The sequence below is a fragment of the Oenanthe melanoleuca genome, chromosome 2 (genome assembly GCF_029582105.1).
Source record: "Oenanthe melanoleuca isolate GR-GAL-2019-014 chromosome 2, OMel1.0, whole genome shotgun sequence".
In the NCBI taxonomy this organism is placed as follows: domain Eukaryota; kingdom Metazoa; phylum Chordata; class Aves; order Passeriformes; family Muscicapidae; genus Oenanthe; species Oenanthe melanoleuca.
The window spans coordinates 11,440,424-11,460,997 of NC_079335.1; the positions used below are offsets into that span (position 1 = coordinate 11,440,424).

General features: G+C 42.0%; 1 protein-coding gene across 15 annotated transcripts in view; it reads left to right on the forward strand.

Annotated features, from left to right (window-relative positions):
• The window catches only part of MTSS1 (MTSS I-BAR domain containing 1), a 124,547-nt gene that overhangs the window by 44,325 nt on the left and 59,648 nt on the right, over positions 1 to 20,574 (forward strand). The window contains exon 1 of one of the 15 annotated variants that reach the window (XM_056484914.1): positions 19,483 to 19,557. The exons of the other annotated variants lie outside the window; for them this stretch is intronic. The gene's annotated coding sequence lies outside the window, so the exon portion shown is untranslated. Of the gene's footprint in view, positions 1 to 19,482; positions 19,558 to 20,574 lie in introns of those variants that run through there. 15 annotated transcript variants of the gene reach the window in all.

Sequence of the window (20,574 nt, forward strand, 5' to 3'; positions counted from 1 at the left end):
CAGGAGCTTGCTTATCTTCTTCCTGGTGAATCATAATTTTGGCTTCTGTGGTCTTCAACATTATGACTACAGCTTGTCATAAGAAGTCACAAGATATGATGTTCCTGATATAGCCCAAAGAAATAAATGGGATCTCTTCACAGAGATGAAATCATTGGAGTAAGTGGGAAGATCCTAGCCAAATCCTAACCATTACATGTGCCATTTTCCCATGGCCTCTTTCACAAGACCATCACAGTACTATTTACCATTTTTTTTTTTTTTTTAAAATTTTTTTTTATTTATTAATTTTTTTTTTAGTAGAAATTCTGGCCAACATAGCAGAGTTTATACTAGAGGTGGCATGATAAACAGGGAAAACAGACTTTCTGCCTGGTCATTCAGGGTGTTTCTTTGCATGGTATTTTGTACTTAAGATTTCCGCTACAGCTGAAGTTGGCATGTAAGGAATGTCAGGATGGAGTTGCTTTACTTGGGTGTAAGTGCATGGTGTGATGCGCATTACCCCTGCAAGCCCCCTACCTAACTGCTTCCCTGGGTTTCTTCTGTGCTCTGAGCTTCTCAGCCCTTGTGGGGATGCTACTGGCTTGGTGAGATCAGTATCTGCAGAGGTTACAAATGTGCTGCAGATTCTCTGTATAAACATTTTAGTCTTGTTTTTGTACTAGTCCTGGTACTGTTGCCAAATACTGTTATCATAATTGGCCAAAGGAAACAAGGGGCCCAGACTTGTACCAGAAATAGCAGCTCTTGTTAATGTGCAGTGGTTTGTGTTGTCCATGTGTCTTGCTCCAGTGCTCTGGGAGACAGCTGGTTGTTTTTGTTTTGTTTTGTTGTTTTGTTGTTTTGGTTTGTTTTTGGTTTTTTTTTTTTTAATTGGTAATGTTTATATCAGAACTGGTTTTGGAAGAAACAGAGTTCACTCCTGGTCTGTGTTCCAGGAATGTGGTACTTGGTTAGCTGTTAAGAGTTTGTATCAGAGGAGGGCATTTGTATGATTGCACTTGACAGGGAAAGGAGAGACACTGGGAGTTTAAATAATTCATCTCTTTCTTTCAGTCACTTCTTTTCAGATGTAGTGTGTGTCTTCATTAAATCTTGCATGAGTGCTGTGATGAGAGAAATGAGTTCCTGGCATTAGAGGCAGAATGCAAACTATTTGGGATGGTAAGTGACCACAGCTGGATGTGGGGTGCTGTGGTAGCAGCTCAGTCTGCCCCATTCCAGCCCCATGGGAACAGCAGAGCTCAGGAAGTTCCTTCAACAAACAGCAGCACATAAGCCATCCTTGCAACAAGGTTGGAAGAATTTGAGGATTATTAAAGTTTGCAGTTTAAAAACCACTTCAGGCTCTGTTCTGCCCCTCTGTAACACTCCACACAGTGGTATAATTCTGTATCCAGTGGGTCAGTCTGTCTCAACCCAGTCTGAGAGGATTCCCCCAAAATGCTTCTTTCCTTGTACTTGTGGCTGACAGGAGGGCCAGGCTGATACTGTGTTTTAGATTTTGTCGTAAAGCTACAGTTTGTGGTTGCTCTCAACTCCTCTTGAGCAGCTTGTTTCCAAAAAGAGCTGCTGCCTTTGTGTGCCCCAGTCAGGAGATTATTTGCACCGAAACTGGAGTGTTGACAGTGGTGGGAGGCAGAGGAAGGTCATTGCCAGCCCCCCAAAAGGAGAAGGGTGCCAAGCAAACTCAAACCTCTGTAGGGAGCTGATAGCTTGCAATGAGCCTGTAATGCTCAGTTGTGTACTGTAAACATGGAGTTTACATGGAGCAGTAAGCTGTTCTGGGGTTTGGAGCTGCTTCCAGTTGTGCAGTGATAGGCAGCAAGAAGTCTCTCTTATTTGAGGTTGACTGTCACCATGCACTGCAATGCACTTCAATTTGTTGGTCTGAAATAGTACTGATGTGAGCAGCATTGCATCAATGCCTTCACATGACAAATGGAATGGAGCAATAGCTGATAGTTTTCACTTCCCTCAGAGGTTTGCCTTTGTCTTCAAAATGAAATATTAAGAAATTGAGGGACAATGTTTTTCCCTCTCATTCCCTGCCATACCCCAAAGTGTGGAAGCAGTGATTCTGCAGACAGAGGCAGGGCTATTGCTTTGGGCCTGTGTGCTTCTGCATGGTGACAATTTAACCCTTTGGAACCCATCGAGCATATGGCCAAACAGCTGTTGCCTATTTATGTCCTACAGCAGCTGCCCTTAGCCCTCCCTTCCACAGCACCAGCTGGTGGGGAAGCCACAGGGAAAAGCCTCTGCACCCACACATTCCTGTTCCTCTGAACTGTCTGTGGGTTTGCTGGCTGGCTGGGAGTCTTTGTTGCAGGTTATTAAAAGAGCACCCAAGTCTGGTGTACCTGAGAAATTCACTCGTGTTTCTGTGAGTGGTGTACTTAAAATTGAGGAGAAAATACAGATGCTTTATTTATTATAGCCAGCTTTTCTGTGAGTGATGAAAGGGTTTCATTTACAGGTGACCATTCACACTAATGGAAAAGTTGGTTTTCACTCTGTTTTATATCAATTTGTCACATTCTCCTTGTCTTACATGCTTTGCTTGCCCTTTAATCCCTGGAACCCTGCATGGTCTAGGAACTTAAAATAATTTTTTTCTTTTAGTTCCTTTTAGCCCCCATCTGTCCTAAATACTGCATTTTATTTTAACCAGATGAGAATTAAGTTGCGGAATCCAGTTGATGAGGGCTGTTCCAAATAGCTCCTGATATTCCCTAGCTCAGTGTTGAGGTTGTATGGCTTAGTTCCTGTGTCTGCAGGGAGTTCCTTTCCATATTAAAGACTGAACAAATACTTTCCTCTGCAGAGTCTTCTGACAAACTGGTGAGAGGAAGCCTGGTTTCACTAAATCACAGGAGAATGACCCACAGTTGACAGAGCTTTGATGTGGTGGTGCACTGGCACAAGGAAACTATTGAACATTAAATTATGCCACTGCTGATTGGGATCAGTGAGCTACCTCTTAATACTCTGGTTTGGTCATGGGACAAAACTCAGCAGTAGAGATCTGTGTTTCCTCACTGCCATTTTAAAATAACCCAAATGAAAGAGTTTGAGCTTACTTGATGTACAGATCTCTTTGAGGTGGAAAAGCAGGGCTGTGGCTCAACTGAGCAGTGGCTGGTGCTCTCAGCGGGGCCACAGTCCTGTGACTAACGCAAGTTTGGGATATTTTTAGTGTTCTTCCTTGAGTTGTTTGCCTGGTCCTCTCTGCACTTGGTTAGTCTGTGAAGGTCACACAAAGATAATAGACAGTTGTAAAGAGTGCTGAGAGGACCAGCTGGTCAGGATGGCACTGCACCAGCAGTGCTCTGCTTTGGAGATAGAGGGATGGGGAAGGGCTGAGAAGTACTGGCATGCTGCTCTCAAGATATCAAACCCAGCTTTCTTCACACCTCCAAGCTAGGAAATAGGTATGTGCCAGGAAACAAATCCAGGCATCAGAAAAACAATGACCTGGTCAGTTTGTCTGAAAGGATTAGGGAGTAATGTACAGCCTGCAACCCAATAGTCAGGATCTCTTATCTTGCATACTTCCCATTCAGCAGGGAGTAGCAGCACTCTTGCTGTGGAGGGGAGGGGATCTGCCATCACTGAATATATTGACAAAGGGAAATAGCAGGAGACTCCCTTTACTGCTGGACTCACCTGTAATCAGGTTCCCCCAAGTGTTTGTTTTTCTGCTTCTTACCTTTCATCTTGCATTGTGAGTATTAAAATTGCTGTTGGTGGAGAGTGAAATTAATCCATCCCGGGGACTGCTGCTGTCCTTACACAATGCTGCTGTTCAGGTGACTGGGAACTTAATTGTGTGGCAACATCTCATGAAGAGACCCTAAAACTCAATAAAGAGATCAGGACTGAAGGGAAATTATGCAGCTGAAGCCATCTAAGACTGTCTCTCAGTAAAAGCCTCTGGGAAAAGTGGGTAAGAAATGAATAAAATAAGTCACCAAAATAACACAGTGGTGTGCTATCAACACCTTTCCAGCTACCAGTGCAAAGCACAGCATAACTGGAAGGAAAGGATATTCTTGGGAGCAAATAAGAATCGAAATAATCAAGTTATTTTTTCTGTGTGTATTAGATACTGAATGAAATATGTTGACTACCTTTAAAGCAAGAACCATGACTGAATTGCTCTAATTTACCTTGTAAAGCAGGGTTGTTTTCCCTATATCCTCTACCTGGAATTGAATGTCATTCAAGGGGCATTCAGCAGAAACAGGCCTTGACTCCCAGCTATTCCCTCTGCTTCTCCTCCTTGTTTTTTCTCTCCATTGACCCAGGCTCTCTTGAGGGATGAGAGATGCTTTTCATTTTTTGGAAACTTCTAGCTGTGCTGTTGTGTCTGTGGTTTCCTGAGGAATGGTTGTGTGGGGTTTCTGAACAGCTGCTCAGGGCAGACCCAGGCTGACAGCACACCAGCCTTGGAACTCTTTCCATTACACTATCAGCATTCCCCTGAGGCAGGACAGCTATCTGTCTAATGGAATGACACATTTTTCAGCACTGTCAGTCCTTAAATATCAAGTACATGAATTAATAGAGAGCAGGTGAATGTTTCTTCAGAAGAAAGTTTAATGTCATATAGCTGTTTGATGCATTGCCTCTGGTGCAACTGTCTTGTCATAAAACCCGACATCATTTGTTCAGTTGTCTTTCAGAATTATTTGCTGCTTTTCAGGCTTGTTAATTATAAGTGACGTTACACATAGTCTGATATGAGCTAGAATTACAACTTTCAGATTGACTGCACAGAAAGAAAGCACATTTCACTAGGAAACAGTGCAGCCTTCAGCAATGTACCCATCTGTTGATTGACAAATATCTGAAGGAATGATTTATTAGGATTGCTCTGGCTCCAGCATTCAGTACAAATAGATCTTGTTGAGTAGCATGGCACTGCCACAGGAGCCTTTCATCAAACAATTTGAATGGGCTTTCTGCTCTCAGTCACTGCCTTAATGCAGTGGTGCAGGAGTGAAACCACTCTGCAGACTGAGGAGCTGTAGTGTGCGGAGGCTGATGGTGCTAAACTGCTACTACTCACTCAGTTGTGGAGCATGAACTTGTAACCTTTATCTGAGCACTGTTTCTCCCAGTGAAGCTTTTTATTCCAAACCCAAAAAAGGCAACAATGAAAGCCCCACACCTTTCTCTCACAGTAACAAACAGTTTGTGGTAGTGGTGTGAATCAGCTGTTCATAAAGTATATCCCCAAAATGCTGTCAGTTGAACAGGAGAAAGTTAGAGAATTAGATGTCCAGTAAACTGATCTCTAGACAGAAGCAGGGGCTCTTAGGAGCATATGCAGCAAGATAACTGCTGACTGCAGTTGAGGGTGAATGCAGATAAACCTCTTCTGCTGTAGCTTCCTGCAGGATAAATGGCTTATTAGGGCATAGATGCAACAGTGTGAAATGTGGGCTTGCAGGAGTTCATGTGGGTTTTAAAGAGAGGTACCATGGTAAAGGGAGTTGTAGCAGTTTCTTCCTGTCTCCTCTACTTGTTAAGCCACAAACTTTGAAGAGGGCTCAAAAATCCAAAAGGGGACATCTTGATTATTGAGCTGCCCCTGTTGGGATAATCTCAGTGTGTTGAGCAGATAGCTTTTCATATATCACAGAGAACCTTTGTCCTGCTGCTTCTCCCCCGAGACTGCAAAAATTCAAGTAAATGCATCAATATTAAATGGAGTCCTTTGCCTCCCATTGAACCCAATGTTCTTTTAGTATTGAGCATGTCCTTTACCTTCAGCATGCTTTATCTGGACTGCCTGAGTGGGTTTATATGGTGATGCTCTATTGCAGTCTGTTTTCCAGAAAATAACTCTAAAATACTTTTCCCTGTCTTTAAGTAGGTCAACCGTTAATCTAATTGATTAGCTTTGTAGGTAGTCAATTAAATTGATTTACTCATATATGGGGGGAGTATTTGCCCACTGTATTCATATAACTCACTATGTAGTTTTGTATAGAGGATTTGTGAAAAACTTTGCTGGACAGAGCCTCAAGGGGAAAACCCAAAACCTAGTAGGGAAGGCATTGCAAAAAGCAGTTGAACACTGAATGTCTTTTAGAAACAAGTTCAAAGATGTTTTTGCCTGAAATGTCAGATTGTCAGCTCACAGGTATCTTCATTGAATGGTGAAAGTTCAAGGCTGTTACAAGACAGTACTTGGCTGGAAACTAAACCATTAAATACCCCTCTGTTTTGACAAAGGAGTCACTGAAAGATACTATTTTAAAGATTACTTCCTTTGGGGAGTTCAGCAGCCAGTATGCACCTTTATACTGGCAGCCTGAAGTAGCTGTAACAGCTTGTTCATGTTATTGAGGAATGGACCATCATTCAAAAGCTGCCATGAATTATCCATGGAAAATGACCCTTAGATAGGAGCCCCTTGGTGGTTGGTTAGTATAATTAATATAAGCATCTTGCTGCAGCTTTACATTTTGGTTTAGCAACTTCTCAATTTGAGGAGAGTCTTGGGACTGCCCAGATTTCAATTATCTCCCTGATGCTGGAGGTGGGGTTTTAACTTGATGTTAATGACATTCCTCAAGGGAAATGCAGACAGCAGGCAATGGTTAGAGTTGTGCAGATAGCATAACTCACACCAAACATCTGAACCCAAAGCCAATGTACCATTTAGGAGTTAGAAGTGCTATGCTACTTGCTTTTAATTTTAGAAAGCCCTTTTTTTTTTTTTTAAGGTGGCCTTTGTGGAATGTAGCAAATGGCGTGTTACTGGGCTTGGATTCAAGTAATGTTTTCCACGTTTTTTCAATTTATTTTTTTTTTGTGAATATTACTAAATACTTGATTAATAGAATTCCAATACAGGAGAACCTGAAAACATGAATTGAATGTTCTGAAAAACTGGCTGTGCTGCTGTCGTGGTAGACAAGTGAGCCTTTGCTGTAAAAATGATGGATTTAAGCAAGGTTGGGCCTTCAGCTCAGTGCTCTCTCTTTGGGCAGGAATTGCCATGGAACAAATCCCTTGGGAAATGTCTTGGGCATTGCTGTCCAGAACGAATCATGTTGGCTTTGGAGAAAGACCAGCCAGAATATGGAAGGGAATTTGAAAACAGAGCAGACAGACACCTTTCCTCTAATAAGCAGAGGCAGTAGCTTCAGCCAGACCCATGGTCACAGATGAAATTGTGAGTGTCATCTTGAACTCTGTAGCATTCCCAGTTTCACAGGGCTCATTTGTCCAACATATCCCAGCATTCTATTTAGTGATCGTGTGAATTGCTGCTATTTTCTGTTCTTGGGAAAGAAGTGATGCTGGATTGATGACCTAGAGGATACAAACACTCTTGGTACTGCCATGAGGGGAGGCACAGAGGGATGGCTGCATGGGGGCTGCTCTTTCATAGTGGGGAGCTTGTAAGGGTGGAAAAAGGGAGGCAAGCAGTGCTTGGCAGTTGGGAGTTAATTCAAAGAATGCTTGGATTTTGTTTTTCCCTTTTGTCTGACAACACAGCCTCCTCCCAGTTTTCCCACACAATTTCACAATTAAAAATGTTTCAGCACTGGCTCTTCTGCAGTTTCTGGAGGCAGATGTGCTGAATTCTGTTGCTGGTTTTTCGCTTTAACATGGCCCGTGGTCCTTCATGCTAAATAGGTCTTCAGTATTCAAAACATAGGAAACTGGGATAAGGCTCAGTTCTCTTTATGTGAGCTGCAAAGCATACACCCTTCTGAGAAACATCTTTGTTCTGTAAATCCCTTTGCTCCCACAACCTGTTAGAATATGGGTGGATATTGATACCTTTTATAGATTGAGCAAGTCAGCCTAGTGTGCTTGCTTTTTAGCTGTTCTTTTGAGAGGGGAAATTGAGTTAGTGTTTCGATGACCAGGCTTTCATGCAAAGCTTCCATTTGCAAAACTTTATCACTTCTTTTATCAGCTGTACCAGGTCTTATTAAAACCCAAACAGTTGCTGTAGCTCTGACTGTTTATTAGCTTAATGGTTTAATGCCAGCTTCTCCATAAAGCAGAAGCAACAGGTTATTTAAAACATGTAGGTCAGATTGGTCTGGTGTTTTCCAGTGAGACTTTGTTAACACATTATTATTACTATCAAAACTCTCAAATGCAGTAGATGCACCTAGAGCAGGACATTTTTTGTGTGTGTTCCTCCTTGCTTCCTGAAGTTCTACTGCAAAGTATACTCTAAGGAGATTTTTTGTGTTTACTTCCAAACTTGATATTAACACCAGAGTATTTCTGCTGACTCTTTTGTAATGGTATTCTTAATCTGAATGTTCCACTACAAGTTTAGGCTCAGGTTCAAAGTGAAGATGTTTTCCCGTGAGAAATCCTATCCTCCTTCTTCAAGTGGGCTGCAGTATAAAACAAAAAGTAAAATGAATTCTAGTTAGCCAGCCCTTCTCTGGTTTTTGGGTGATCAAAGCTAATCACTGCAGAAAGTAAATTGTTTAAAAAAATTTTAATTCTGCTAGAGTATGGCTTAAAATTTAAAGTTCTGAGTTTTTTTGTTGGTGTAAGGGCAGATAACTATGTAATATAATTTCTGAATTATGGGAAGACTAGACTATTAAAAGCACAAATAGATGTTTATGGACATTTAGGGCTATTTGCTGTAAAACTCTGAAAGGACCTGTAAATATTTAGGGCAGCCTTTTTCCTGAGACAGTAAAATCCATAGGTGCCTTCTGTAGGAAGTGAGGAAAAGGGCATTATTTGCATACAGAAAGGAGGCAGATGCTCATCTGCTGGAATCTCAGCACTGTAGAAAAGGTACCATTTACAATCTGTTGTAAACTCTGGTGTTCAAAGGGCAGCAATAAGACTCCCATTCAGCACTGAAACTCAGGCAAGTCTTTCTACAAATCTGTCCCTTTGCTTAATTGATGTTAATTGGTTTTGCAATTGTTGTGACAGCTTTCTGTAGAAGCAGAAAGCCACTGCATTCTGGAAACAGCTTAGTAATTTCTTGTCATTTTAACTGGCTGGCTTTAATATTACCTGTCCACAAAGAAAGGGTAGGAAAAATAGATTTTGAGAAGGTGGAGACAGGCAACTGTGAATTAAATGACACGCTACACAGGCAGGTTCAAAATTCATAGCCCTCTTCAAAAATAATTCTTATCATTCACAGAAATACAGACTTTTATATATGTGTGTGTGTGAGAGAGGGAGCAAGCAATCATGGAAACTGCAGCACCCTCAGAGGAAGGAAACAGATGGCAGGAAGAGCTTCCAGATACTTGACAGTCTGCAACAGACTTAAATGCAGGCAGTGATAAATGGGCACAAGATTGGGTTTTGCTGTAGCTATTGTTGTTTAGTCTTGTTAAAATGCCTGATGTGCTCTGTGTTAGCAGTACCAAAGTTTTATGTTCTCTCTGCTTTGGTGGTCCTTTGTTTAGCTGCTGTGGCCACTGGGGTGCTATGAATGGGAATGAAGATCCAGGCATTTCTATGAAAAATGAAGTTTTGCATAGCACTAATAGCAGGACTTAATGTTGAAAAACAGCAAGGGAGAAGTGAAACTGAATTTAATTCCTGCATCTGGGTTATTCCTGTGTCTCTAGCAGAAATGTCCATGTGAGGGTAATAATGAAAAAAAAAAGTTTTTGCATCCATTTGAATGATTCATTCCTCTACCATCCTCAAGTGCAAAATTACAAATGCTTTGATTTCTTCTCTTGGGAGCTTGATCAGGGACAGAAATGGGTAGCAGTTGATACTTTAGACCTTGCTCAGACTGCTGGGAACACTGAAGAGCATTCTGCTCTACAGTCAGTGTTTGTCCTGTAAGCACAGTGCCTGATTTCACGTTATTAATTGTAACAAATAATAAGTGTATACTAGGTATACAGTGTATATTGCCCAGCATATACTGAAGAAGTCCTGTGGCTTGTGATAGGAGCTACCAATGTGGACTTTTGTGAGGTTGTTTGGATCTGAGTGAGTAAAGACAGCACCTCCTCCTTTTACGTAGGGGTAGAACACAGCTGCTTTTCCTTCCCAGGTTCAGCCTGCAGTTGTGCAAGAAGACAACTATGATGTAATGTAAAGCTGAAACCATCAAGCCTCGGCATGAGGGTAAAACTCCACAGGGTTATTTACACATGTGACTTCTCATTGCTTAAATCCTCTAATACTTAACAGAAGTTTCCTCCTACGAGTTTGCAAAGTGGTTTTATAGGACAGTTTAGCTTTTTTTCCCCTGGGTGCTCTTTACCTTCCACTAAACTGTCTTGTGGCCTGTCAGACCTTCTGCATGAGTTTGTTTTCAGCTGTGAGGTGAAGTGTAATGTTACTCAAACTCAGCTCAGAAGGAGCTGCTTTATTTCCAGGCAAGGCAGAGCGTGGGCAGGGAGCTGTGCGAGCTGTGTACGTGACTGAGGACAGCTAAGTAAGCAGGTACTTAACATGAGCAAGCAGTTGAAGGAATGCAGGCTGGGACAGATGGCTTTGGGGCAATCTGAAGAACAGGGAAGGCAATTAAGTTGAAAAGTATCTGCCTGTGCTTGGGAGCCTGTTCATCTTACAGCCCTGGTTTTCACTGCAATCTGGATGGCTTCTCAGTGATGGTGCAGGGCTGCCTGAAGTGATCAGCTTCACATCCACCACTTAGCTGTGTGCAACCAGAGCTTCTCAGCTGGTAACATTCGGGCTGAGGCACAGCCAGGGTATGTATAAAGTTCTGAAAGTTAGTTCTAGAAAATAAGGCCAGAAGGACCTGAAGCCAGTCTGTTGTGTTACTGACTGTTAGAATGAAAACATTCTGGGTGAGATGCTGCTGATTCCACCCTGAAAGCCCAGGTCCTATTCTGCACAGATAGTGTAGAACTGCCCATAGGGAATGTCTTTGAGACAGCCTGGTACTGGACACTTAGGGCTCTAAGTGTTTCAGATAGTTAAGTTGTGAATATGATGACCTCCTTTGAACAAAGAAAAAAAGCCCTAAGGAATTGCTCCTCTTTCGCAAAGTCTCAATTAAAGGAGAAAGTCAAATGTCTGTGTCCTCACTTGACTTGCTGATGTAATATTAGACTGGACTGTAGGAAGCATCTGATGGAGCAAACCTAATGTTACCAATGATCTGCACCAGAGATAGGTTGCTATGTAGGATCTGATTGAAAAGGTCATGGAATAAGATTTGGTTATTTGTGATTTGCATTATTGCTTGCTTCTCTATTTACAATGGTCAGATTTAATGTTAGCCTAAAGTCATAGGGTTCTGTCGCAAAACAACTTCAAAAATTAGCTGTTATATTCAGCATGCTCTTAAAGCAGCCCTCTCTAGCAATGTTTTCTTCAACCTGAGCTTGCTGTTTTGCATGGTTTTTTTGGACTTAAATGTTTTGAGATTGAGGTGCTTTTGTTATGGGTGTTTTAATTCTGTTGGCTTGTGTTAGTAACTCAATGGGCTCCCTGCAAAAAGGGCTCCCTTCTGCCTGGGCCTGCATCAGCAAATGGAGAAGCTTTTTAAATGCATGGCAGCAGTTCACTTGCAGCTGAGGACTAGAGAATTCCTTTTGTTGGGAGGAAAATACTAAGGATGTCTGGTTTGCTTTTTATTAATTTTTTGATAGTTGGATTACTCTTTTTATTGATGTCTTGACAGTTGTTTACTTCAGCATCTGTCCAAACAAGGGAAAAAAATAACTGCTATTGTGAAATAGGGCCTAAATGTATTGCATACTATCTCCGGTCCAGTCTTTTTCTGGCCTGGAACTGCAAAAGAAGTAGGGGTGTCCTTAAATTTTCCTTCATGGGCAATAAAGATGGCAAATAACATATTTAGTCACACCAGGATTATGGTTAATTCTGTAGGTCACATCAAAAGAAATCTCTTATCACTGAAGTTACCTACCCAGGTTTTTGCCTCCAAGGCTCGTCCATTCATGGAATCTGTGATCTCCTGGCATCATATTTACTAGGAAAAGCTACCTCCAGGAGCTGCCAGTCTGCCTGGTGTGAAACAATTAAAAAACAGAAGATCTGGCGAGTGTCTCCCTGGTGAGTCACTGGGCAGAGGGAGTGCAGGGCTCTGCATCATCCTCCCCAGCCTTGCCAGGTGCTTCACTGCCTCCCTGAGGGTGCAGACACTTAATTTTTAAGAAGTGAAACCTCTCCTTTGTAATCCAGGCACAAAACTGCTGTCACTTATGCCAAAATGGAATTCCTGCCTGGTTTTGTTTTGTCTCCTTTGGTGTTTGTATTGGCTTGGCATTTTCATATTTTGTATCCAGTGTCAGTATTTGTTTCTGGGAAGAAAGTTTTGCTTAAACTTTCATTTCTGCAATTTGTTTGTTTAAACTTGTTGGCAACTTTGAAATGGTGCAGTCTGCTCCATATTCTAGTATCAGTGTTGCTATTAGTGACTGCCTTCCAAAGAAAAAAACAGCAATTAGACAGGGAATGTTTTTTATGAAATAGTTGGGAGTATTCTCAGTTACAATAATATTTGGGAATATTTTTGAGCTATTTTGTGGCTAATTTTTAATAAACATAGAGTTAATTTGTGGCTGATATTTCACTGAACCCAGTGGAAGTTCATTTTCCCCCACAGACTTGCAGTGTATGTGGTGGAAGTAGTGCAAATATATATTATATACATATAATCATGATAACAGTATGGATATGATAGGCTACAGCTGACTTGAGCACAGCAAAGTGAGGACAGACAGATGTGTGTTTGTACATGATAGATGCACAGTGAGTTCATTAGAGAAAAGCCATGATGGTGTGTATGTTGTGGCTCACCAGGTTAGCTGTGACAGCTGGACAAGGTGGCCAACCTGAGACTATAGCTGACATTTCAATAGCCCAGTGTAGTCAGTTTGTGAAGGCCTGAAATAGCATAAGTCTCATGAAAGGAAAAAAGCAGTCAAAAATCAGAATGCAAGCAATGATTTTAAGAGTCATTGGTAATACTAGACTAGTGGAAGGAATGCCAAGTCTGAACAAATCAACAGGACACATGTATCAAATAAGGAGATATTCACATTACCAAAACCCAAACTTAGTTACAAGCATCAGTGCTCAGACGGGAAGAGCCATCTTTGCTGCTTTCAGAAGGAAAGCAAGGGTCTGTAGGCAGAGTTGAGAAGCAGAAAGCAGCCCTCCTGTGGCTGGGTCTGTCAGTTGGGTGGCTGTGTCTCCAGCATCAGGAAATGGGGCTAGAGGGGACTTTGTGGCCTTTATTCAGCAGTGGTTCACTTAAAGTAATGCCTAAACCTCATTAAGAAATGGAAGCGATCCAAGATGTTTAAGGCAGGGAACAAGATTGAAGAGCTAATTTGAGTCATCCACATGAAGTTGTTTATTTTATGTTTACATTTGAGAATGCTGAAAACACAGATACTTTATTCAGTGGTTGAGGATGCTTCACTCCAGCTGATCACAACAAAAATATTTCAGTGGGAGTTTGGTCCCCCAGGAGGAAGCTGAGTAGAGTGCAGAAAGCAAAAAGCCTGGGGGATGGAGCCATGTATGACTCCTGGAAACAGCTGGAGTGGGAAGGATGAGGAGAAAAATGGAAGAAGACTAAACCACAAGAAACAAATGAATTAGAAGAAGGGCAGTTAGAAGAAGGAGGATGGCTGCTTGTGCTGAAGACAGCTGGCAGGCTGGGGAAGAAGGGAATGGATTGCTGAATGTTGTCCAGAGAAGGTAATTATTTCTGGCTTTGAGTTCTGGCTCTGATTCATATAATATTTAGGAATATATCTGTATTTTTCATGATAAGCAGCCTGAAAGCAAATGCTGGAAATTTGCCATCTGTGGAGAAACCTCTTTACTGTGGATGTATGCCATGAAAGTGAGTGGGACTGAAGCAAAGTCCATTAAAAAATTCTTCTTTTTATGGGAGTAAGAGGTGAATGCTCTGGACCAGTTGAAATACCCAGTTAAAAAAAAGTGCTTAACTGCTGAATTCCTTTCCTAAAAAACTAAGTAGCCTATGCAGATTTTTCAGTACCAAAGTCAGTATACAAATTAAAAAAAGGTGTTGGAGGAAGGCAGTATAGGGTGTATTTTGAAAGTTGGAGTTCAGATGCAAGAAAAAGAGTAATCATACTTCATGTTGGATTGGCCTACTATTATAATAAATTAGGATGGTTGACCTTGCTGTATTTCATTTTGCAATTTTGCGTTCATCTGAGCTTACTCTGTGATCTCAAGAGCTATCACTGGATGTATCCATCTGTAGTCCTAAGTAGATGCATTAACTTTTGCATCTATTCAGAGAGTATGTGTGTTTTGAGGAGGTTTTTGCAAACACGCTCTCTCTTTATCTTACTTGATCTCTTACTCAATTCCGACTAGAAATTTACATAGCAGTTCTTGTAATGGGATCTCCCTGATTTGACTGGGAAGCTTTTGTGCCCAGAACGTTTGGGCAGGCTGTTCAAATCTCAGATTTGGAAGCCTGAGTGAGGATGAATTTATTGCTGTCCTTGGTACACTGGTTAATCTGACCCAGTTAACTTCTGCTAAATAGAAGCAAGAAAACAATAATTTTTAAAACAAACTCAAGATACTTGTTTACACTGTCATTTGGGAAGAACACCATTCTAACAATTTGAACAAATTCAGATGAGAGGGGGAAAGTTGGGGTGGGTGTCTTCAGCCTGCACTGCACAGTGATGAGGATGCACAAAGTCACGTACCACAGCATCATCATTCAGGAGAACAAGGAGCAGCCTGGGCTTCTGCACACCGAGGCTGCAGGCACAGCACCTGCATTAGGCTGTTGTAGCTGCAGCTCTGCAAACAGGCTCTGCTGTGCAGGGAGACAGGGACTGCCAGCCCTGCAGTGCAGAGTCTGAAATACCCCTCTGGAGGGCTGCAGTGTAGTCCCTGCTCTGATCGTGACCCTTAATGTCTGGAGATAATTTTGGCCCAGCTGTTATAAATTAGAAACCACATTAGACTTTATTTCATCTGTCATGTAGTCAGTGATCAAATTTTACTTTTCTATATTAATATCTATCTGCAGGAGGCAGTTTTTAACCTGACTTTACTGCAAAATAAAAACTTACATTGTTTAAACTGTACGGTGTGTACAACCTGAGTAGCAGGTTACAGGATTGTGCAGCCTTCTACAGGGTGACACTTCCAAATCCTGAATATTAACATAGAAAATGATTCCTGGGGACTATTCAGGATGGCTGAATATAAAGCAGATTTGCAGTTTGTTGAAAATATCTGGGAGCAGTGTCTCATATTTAAGTGTATATGTGTTTGTAGTGGGTTTCTGTGGTTGATTCTTTTGGATGCAGTCACCTTCTGCTAACCTGAAATATAGTGTCTGAAATGTAACCCTCCCCAAAACAATATTTATCTTCTGTCAAGTATGACTATCAGCTGGATTTTGTGTATTAAACTGGCTTATTTCCATTTTTAAGTTTGGGGTTTGGATAGGTATATATAACCTCATCTGGGAAAAAGTCCTTAGCTGTATGTTTGCATGGAGTTTCTTAGAAGAGCAGGGATAAAGCTGTGGTGGTACTGTTGTGCAGAAAGCCCCTCTAAATCATTTATCTTTGAAGGTGCCACATATGAAATGTGAAGGTGTTGGAAGCTACCCAGGAGAGCACAGCACAGAAGATAAAAAGAGGATATAAAGCCTTTCACTCGGGGCTGCTGGCTTTTAATGTCTTTGTGCATGGGAGAAAGCTCATTTGAAGACTTCACCCAAAGGATGAATGTCAGCAGCGAGGGGAGGGGACATTCAAGGGGCCACTGGAGATAAGTTGCCACCATTCCCCACTACTTTCCTAGTCTGAGGTTACTATTCCAGGTTATGATGGAAGAAACCACGGTGGGAGAGAATTCGTGGCATGTGAAGAGAGGACTTTCCTTTGCAAAGTTGCTTTTCTGGGTCCCATTTCATGTTTTCTAAATTCTGTGTTTAAAATCATCTTCATGTGAAGAATGAATACAGCTTCAGGCTGGTTTTTGAGCATTAAATTTCTGCTTACACCAGATTTGAATGTGTTGCATCGGATTAAGAAACAGTTAGCATGTTATTGGCAGGGCAGCCTCTTTGCACATCAAATGGTTGTAGAGGGTGGCAGATACTGTGGTTGGGAACTGTGTAATAGGAACAAAGTCTTGTCACACTGAGATCTGGGGAGGTCTGGATCCACACTGTGTGGTATGGAGCTGACTCCAGCAGGGAAGCTTAGCTTCCTCCTAATCTTTGCCCTGACTTGCAGTGCTGCTGCAGCAAAGCTGGGGAGCCCACACAGGACTGGGGGATGGTTTTTGTGTGTGTTTTTTAACTTCACTGCACAGTCACCTACTTGAAAGAAAAACATAATTAAAGAAAATAAATAGGGTGGGTAGGGAGAGGAGGAAACCTTTGGTTTTTCTGTGGTAGTAGAATTGACAATTTTCATATTGTTTAGGCCTTGTTAAAAATGTTTTGTTCTGCCCTTGTTTTATATTGAATCCTCTGTGCTTGGTTAGCTTCTTTTCAAATTAAAAAAAAAAAGCAACCCATACATGGATTGAAAGCTTTATCTGTTTATCTCCTCATTAAAAAGACTGTCTATGAAATGTGCTGACAGGGCTTTTACTCTCTTGCTTTCTATTCTCATCACATTTTCCACTGAAAGCCTCCCCTCTGCTCTTTCCACTTCCATAGGGCTTTCTGGTTGTGGAGGCTCTGGATGCCATTCCTGGCTCCTCACAGGCTGTGTCCATTGCCCTGTGTGGGAAACCTCAAAGGTGCAATTCGGGCAGCAAGGAGGCTGCTTTGGTGCATGGGCTTGATCCCCTGAAAGGCACTTCCAGCAGCCTGGAGGGGTCCCAGAATCAAACATGGTGGGAAGCATAGTTGGATATTTAAGTGGGAGGCCCCATTTTGAGAGGTGTGTGTGAAGTGAGCTGCTGAGGCTGGTAAGGGAGAGCTCAGTGCAAGCTGAGTTTCTCAGGAGATGGTGTCAGGACTTCGGGAGCCACTTTAAGAAATTGCTGAGCAATTTGCTTGGGGGGAAAAATGTAGGTAGAACAAGCATTGTACCATTTGAACCACTTAGAGATTTCTGGTGGCTGAGTATCCTTGCAGCCAGAGCAGGTTCTGGTCACAGAAGAAATTGTAAAGAATGACTTCTGGTATAAGCTGTATTCTCACAATAACAAGTGATAAAAACTGTGATTATTAACCCAGATATGATAATGTAAGATCTGGTCTTGACACTGGATCTGTGATCTCTGGATCACTGGACCTTTGCTGGTCTCCACCACTGATATTGATCATCTATTGCTGTTAGCTCTGCTTTACCTGTAACTTCTGTTGCACCCCAGCACTTTTGGAGAGCTTGGTGGTTTGTGAATGACATATCTATATTTGAGAGTCTATTTTGTTTCCATTTGCAGATCAAGAAGTTGCTAGATAAAACCAAGTAATATACTATGTGTTTCACTCTTGTGCAGTGGCATCCCTTGTTCTCCACTGTGACAAAAGAAGTTAAACAAAAAGAATAAAATGAAAAATCTTTTCATTGCAATAAACAGAACTGCAGAATTTTTGCAAAAGATGCACCACAGTGTTCATGTTCCAAGTCCTGCAAAAGACATAGTCGCCAGTGGGGTGAAAGCAGTCATGGATGAGCAGAGTAAACACTCTGTTCTGGTTTTTGCACTGCTTTCGCCTGCTCATCCCTTGTAAAAAAAATCCTGTGCAGCAACATGAACTTTGTGACATCTCAAATGTAGAGCAGACAGCTGCAGGCTCAATTAATTCACCCCTCTGATTTTTTTCATAGTATTTTTTTTCCCAGGAGGCTGTAGTGACTTCCAAACCCTCACGGGTGAGTGGTGTTTATGGCTTGTTGACTTTGATTGAAGTGCAGAGTGCTGTTCACAATGAGAGTGAGTTTGCCTGTAAAGTCTTCACTGGATGTCTTTTTGGGTTGATGGCCTGAGCTGCTGGGCACCCACATTTACTAACACTCCAAAGCAAATGGAATTTTGAGTGCTGGGTGCAGGAGGCTCAGCCTGCCTGGAGTTAAAGTGAGTCCTGGGAGGCAAAAGCAAGGAGCTGACTGTAGAAGCAGAGGGGAAAGCACAGTATGGCAGCCCAGTGTGCACATTTGAGCCATGTGTGCTGTGAACACACCCAGGAAGAGTTGGCAGCTGCCTCTCCTCCCTCCAGCAGCCAGGACACTGCCCTGTGCCTGCTCTGGGGGAGCAGGGAGAGCAGCTCCCCAGTGCTCCCTGCCAGGACACACCTGTAATTCAAACACGGTGTCTGTGGCAGCCCCACATGCCTGGTGCCTGTGGGAGAGAGAGGTGTGGATGAGGAGCACAGAGCAGAGCTGGGGGGATTTGCTGCAGAGCCCTCACGTGCTTCCTAATGAACATGTGGGAGGGGGCAAAGCATGGGGCAGTGTGGCATCTTTGATGAGAGGAAGTGGGAAGCCACCAGTTTCTGTCCATTTGTCTGCTTTAGAAACTATTCTTCTTGAATGTGCTTCATCCACATCCATGCTAGTGGATCTGCGTAGTTTTTGTAGGCAAGAGGATTGTCTTATTTTTGTTATATTGTTTTGTTTGGTTTTGTTTATTTTTTACAATAAAAAGTGATTAGAGAACAGGCTGTGCTAGACCAACTGACTGCTTAATTTTTTTAGTTAATAGATTAGATTTTTGTCTAAAGCACTGTCTCTCCTTCCCCAGCAGTAAAGCAGCATGATGCTGGATATGTGCCTGCTTTATGGTACCTTTTGTTTTTTTTAAGCTTCTGGCTTCTGACATGGTGACTGTGGGATATTCTAATGAAGTTGGAGTTAATAAAAAAAAAATAATCTATTACATTTCAGGGATGTTTTGGCTTCACACTTCAATAGTGCTAATTAGATATGTGACCCATTTTCATTCTGCTTTAGCTCCTGGGGATGGTGGAGCCTCATTTTAAATAGAAGGACAGAGGATGCCCATGTTCCTTACTCTGAATAGCTTCTTCAAAACATGCCCGAAGGGCTTTAGGGTGTTTTTTTATGGGTATTGGTTATGTGTTCTTTTTCTTTAAGTGAGGAAGTGGGACAAGGGGAGATCTCTCTCTCCAGAAATAAATAATTGAATATTTTTTTCTTTCATTTGGAAAACCTAGTGGCAGATCAAGGTCCTCTTGAATTCTAAGTTTGCCTTGTTTTTATTGACAAGGGAATAAACTTGAATTTAATGAGTTTAATGTTGCAGTAGCTTCCCATTAACTGGTATTTTTAGCTCACAGAATCTGTGCAGCTCATGTCTTTGTGGCATGCACTGAGTGGCTGGCTGGATGCTGACGAAATGTAGCAGTCATAAGAGGTACTTGTTGAGAAACATCTTGACAAAGTGCATGATGTGACGCAAAACTGAGGCTGGAGGGAGCAAACAGCCCATTCCAAAATCTGTCCTTGGAAAGCCCTTGTGTTTTGTGCTCTTCTCAGCAAAACTCAGTTGTTTCCAGAAAATCTGTAATAAAGAGACACCCCCAATGACCGAAAACGCTGAACTCTCTTCGGAGTGGACCCTGGGTGAGAGGTGGGGATATGTATAAGTATATTAAAAATAATATCAATTAATAAAAGATTACAGAGCATTGCCAGGCAACTGTCAGAAGAGCTGTGGCTCCTGCATCTCTGGGCTTTGCTGAAATGACCTCTTACATTTTGAGCATCTTGCCTGCCCGTGGATAAAATGATTGTTCTGAGCTTTGCTGATACACCTCACAGGCAGCAGTGGAGCTTGAGTACTGCTATATTTACTGTTCCTGTGCAGATGTCCCTGCCCTATCAATTAAAAAAAAATAAAATAAAAAAAAATTATATATATATAAATAATTCAAGGAATTGGGATAAAGCTGAGCTGGATACAGCGATACAGCTCTCAGCAGAACCGCACTCATTTATGACTGAATAAGTACATTTTTGGGATTTAGCTATGCCAGTAGGGTTAATCTGAAAGCAGGTTGAGGAAGAAACTCTCCTGTCACAACACTGTTAATGACTGCACTAAACAAAAATGTAAGATGGGTTTTACCTCTGAATTTGCTGGTCTGAGGACTTGTCCATAAACTGTAGGTTGGAGGCTTGCTGTTAAAATTGAGTCTCCTAAAGAATCAAGCTGTGGCAGAAGAATTTGAGGCAGGTTAGTATAGCACTAGGATGGGTTTCTGGACATTCTGCTGGGATCCTCTGAGAGGTCCTGTGTTGCAGAGGAATACAGGGCTGCGCTCTGCAGCTCCTTTCTTTGCATGATAGTTTGACGTGTATGCAGCAGATGATGCAGTTAACCTTTTCTGTTTGCAGAGGAGGAGGGAAATAACCTTTTCAAAAGCTGTGTTTATCAGTATAAACATAACTTTTTACATCGTAAACATGAACAGCATGACTAGGTTTTGAGTGGCTGCTTTATTGCTTGTATCACATTCCCATTTGGAGTATGTTAGGTGCTGTCGTTTGTCTCCACCATGAGAAAACTGCTGTCTACAGATTCCCAGTGTACAACAGAATGAGAAAAATCACTCCTACAGGGGAGCCTATGATGGAATCTTACAGT